Below are 4,079 nucleotides of genomic sequence, written 5' to 3'. Positions count from 1 at the left end.
GGTTACCTGATGCTAAGAGCTGACTCATTGGAAATACCCTGATGCTGGGAAAGATTGAGGGCGGGAGAAGGGGATGAGCTGGTTGGATGGCATCACTGACTCGATGGACATGGGTTTGGGTAGACTCCAGGAGTTGGTGATGGACAGGGAGGCCTGGCGTGCTGCGGTTCATGGGGTCGCAGAGTCGAACACGACTGAGAGACTGAACTGAACTGAACTGTGCCAGCCAGATATGCAGTTTAGAGCCTCCTCAGCCCGGATGATACTGACCGGCAGTAGCGGGTATTTCAAGCTTTTACATTTAAGAAGACAACTTACAAACGATAGAGAGAATGGGTACCTAGATCTCCTAAAAGGGAGCGTGTTGAAAGTTGAAGGGTTTGTGGCCATAATCTTTATTTGGTTGAGGAAGTTTCTTCCAGTCCCTAGTTTAATAAAAGGTTTCCTTTATTTTTAAAAATATTTTACAAATTTTTTTTTTACAAAATAAAAAGATATTTTATTTATTTTGTCACACCAGGTCTCCGCTGCAGCCTGTGAACTCTCAGCTGTAGTATGTGGGTTCTACTTACCTGGCCAGGGATCGAACCTGGGCCCCTGCATTGGGAGCTCGGAGTCTCAGCCACTGGAAGTCCCAAAAAGGTATGATGATGAGATGTTTAACTGTATCAATTTTTCTTTTTCTGTATGTACTTAAAATCTTTGATTTTGCCCTTTAGTGTAATGATGTAGGATGCATCACTGATAAAGTGTTCCCATGTTAAATATCGTTGCACTCCTGGAATAAATTCTGCCTGATAATCCTGTACATAAATATATATATATAGATACAAAGTATACTTATACTTTTTGTATCCATATATTTATATTTTATTTTGAAAATAAACTATTAGCTACATAAATTAACTACATGAAAAGTATACAAAAGGTATATTTTTGTATTATATACAATTATTACAGTGTATTATATATTATGGGCTTCCCTGGTGGCTCAGACAGTAAAGTGTCTGCCTGCAATGCAGGAGACCCAGGTTCAATTCCTGGGTCAGGAAGATCCTCTAGAGAAGGAAATGGCAATCCACTCCAGCACTCTTGCCTGGAAAATCCCATGGACGGAGGAGCCTGATAGGCTACAGTCCATGGGCTCGCAAATTATAAGTGAAATGATACATAAATTATGTATCTTTTCTTGTATTATCCTTACCTAGTTTTTGAGTAAAGATTACACTAATCTCAGAAGAAAAGAAGGCTTAGTAGGAAATTAAGCAAAATATGGGAATAAAGATAAGGAAAGTTTGAGGAGTAAATGTTACATCTCCAGGAAAAACACAGTGATGTCCAAGATAAATACTGTGCCAGATTTTTCATCTGAACATGAGAGTTGCCTATAAAAATGATTTTATAAGTATTTAATTTTTTTTTAAGAAGGGAGGAAGAGAGAGAGGGGGTGGAAAGGGGTGAAGAGAAAGGAGAGTGCATAGAAAAAGAAAACAAATAGAGAGGGACACAGTGGAAAAGGAGCATGTCCAAGATCAGTTATTCTTTTTGTGGTTGAGCAGACAGCCCGTGGTGGTCACTGCAGAGCTGGTTTGTCCTCTGTACCCATAACTACGCAGCTCCTACAGTCTGCACAGCAAGCTGAAGCCCAGTGCACGGCATGGAGCCACTCAAGCTCTGCAGACACCTCACCCCTGCCAGCTGGGGCCCTTCACAGAAGCCGCACAGCAGTTTTGGTTACCTGAGCCCTTCACCCCCGTCTCCAGGCAACGGGCACCCTCCCACTTCCAGCGAGCAGGGGAGGCAACCTGCTCCCAGGACACCTTCCTTCCCCTTGCTGCCCCTGATTTGCTGGGAGTCATGTTTCAATCACCTCTCTCTTCCATAATCAGCCTGTCCCTCCTGACCCATTAACTCCATGAAGCTGCCGTCTAGCATTCGGGGGGCCTCGAAATTATTTCTGATTACAAACATCAAGCATGCAGCCGTAGCGGGAAGACAAAGGCTCAGTTCAGTTCAGCTGCTCAGTCATGTCCGACTCTCTGCAACCCCATGTACCGCAGCACACCAGGCCTCCCTGTTCATCACCAACTCCAGGAGTCTACCCAAACCCATGTCCATCGAGTTGATGATGCCATCCAACCATCTCATCCTCTGTCATCCCCTTCTCCTCCCACCCTCAATCTTTCCCAGCATCAGGGTCTTCTCAAATGAGTCCGCTCTTCACATCAGGTGGCCAAAGGATTGGAGTTTCAGCTTCAACATCAGTCCTTCCAATGAACACCCAGGACTGATCTCCTTTAGGATGGACTGGTTGGACCTCCTTGCAGTCGAAGAGACTCTCAAGAGTCTTCTCCAGCACCACAGTTTCAAGGCATCAATTCTTTGGCGTTCAGCTTTCTTTAAAGGAGAGGTTATGACAGGTTGTGCACAATGATCAAATCTCTCTCTCTCTCTTCTCTCTCTCTTTAGTTGCTAAGTCATGTCCGACTCTTGTGACCCCATGGACTGTAGCCCACCAGGCTCCCGTGTCCATGGGATTCTCCAGGTAAGAACACTGGAGTGGGTTGCCATTTCCTTCTCCAGGAGATCTTCCCAACCCAGGGATCGAACCTGGGTCTCCCGCACTGCAGGCAGATTCTTTACTGACTGAGCTATGAGGGAAGCCCAATATATAAACAAATAGAAACATGCATAATATAGACAAATAGAAACATGCATAATATAGACAAATATAAACATGTGTAAATGCACAGACACAGATGCACCAGTGGATACACATATACACATCTGTGTGCCTGCATGTGCACACACGTGAAGGCACGCAAATCTGGACACACCCATGCATGCACACACACATGTGCCCACAGACAGATGCACCCACGGGCACACTGTTAAATTAACGAAACAACGAGGCTCTAAACAAGACTTCAGGTCAGTTCAGTTCAGTTCAGTAGCTCAGTCGTGTCCGACTCTTTGCGACCCCATGAATCGCAGCACGCCAGGCTTCCCTGTACATCACAAACTCCCGGAGTTCACCCAGACTCACGTCCATCGAGTCAGTGACGCCATCCAGCCATCTCATCCTCTGTCGTCCCCTTCTCCTCCTGCCCCCAATCCCTCCCAGCATCAGTCTTTTCCAATGAGTCAGCTCTTCGCATGATGTGGCCAAAGTAGTGGAGTTTCAGCTTTAGCATCATTCCTTCCAAAGAAATCCCAGGGCTGATCTCCTTCAGAATGGACTGGTTGGATCTCCTTGCAGTCCAAGGGACTCTCAAGAGTCTTCTCCAACACCACAGTTCAAAAGCATCTTCAGCACTCAGCCTTCTTCACAGTCCAACTCTCACATCCATACATGATCACAGGAAAAACCATAGCCTTGACTAGACGGACCTTTGTTGGCAAAGTAATGTCTCTGCTTTTGAGTATGCTATCTAGGTTGGTCATAACTTTCCTGCCAAGGAGTAAGTGTCTTTTAATTTCATGGCTGCAGTCACCATCTGCAGTGATTTTGGAGCCCAAAAAATAAAGTCTGACACTGTTTCCACTGTTTCCCCATCTGTGTGGATCACAATAAACTGTGCAAAATTCTGAAAGAGATGGGAATACCAGACCACCTGATCTGCCTCTTGAGAAATCTGTATGTAGGTCAGGAAGCAATAGTTAGAATTGGACACGGAACAACAGACTGGCTCTAAATAGGAAAAGGATTACATCAAGGCTGTATATTGTCACCCTGCTTATTTAACTTATATGCAGAGTACATCATGAGAAACGCTGGGCTGGAAGAAACACAAGCTGGAATCAAGATTGCCGGGAGAAATATCAATAACCTCAGCTTTGCAGATGACACCACCCTTATGGCAGAAAGTGAAGAGGAACTAAAAAGCCTCTTGGTGAAAGTGAAAGTGGAGAGTGAAAAAGTTGGCTTAAAGCTCAACATTCAGAAAATGAAGATCATGGCATCTGGTCCCATCACTTCTGTCTGGGGAGGCCTTACAAATAGCTGTGAAAAGAAGAGAAGTGAAAAGCAAAGGAGAAAAGGAAAAATATAAGCATCTGAATGCAGAGTTCCAAAGAAT

This window comes from Bos indicus, chromosome X (genome assembly GCF_029378745.1).
Source record: "Bos indicus isolate NIAB-ARS_2022 breed Sahiwal x Tharparkar chromosome X, NIAB-ARS_B.indTharparkar_mat_pri_1.0, whole genome shotgun sequence".
In the NCBI taxonomy this organism is placed as follows: domain Eukaryota; kingdom Metazoa; phylum Chordata; class Mammalia; order Artiodactyla; family Bovidae; genus Bos; species Bos indicus.
The sequence above is the reverse complement of the archived record's forward strand: the minus strand, read 5'-3'. Positions refer to the sequence as shown.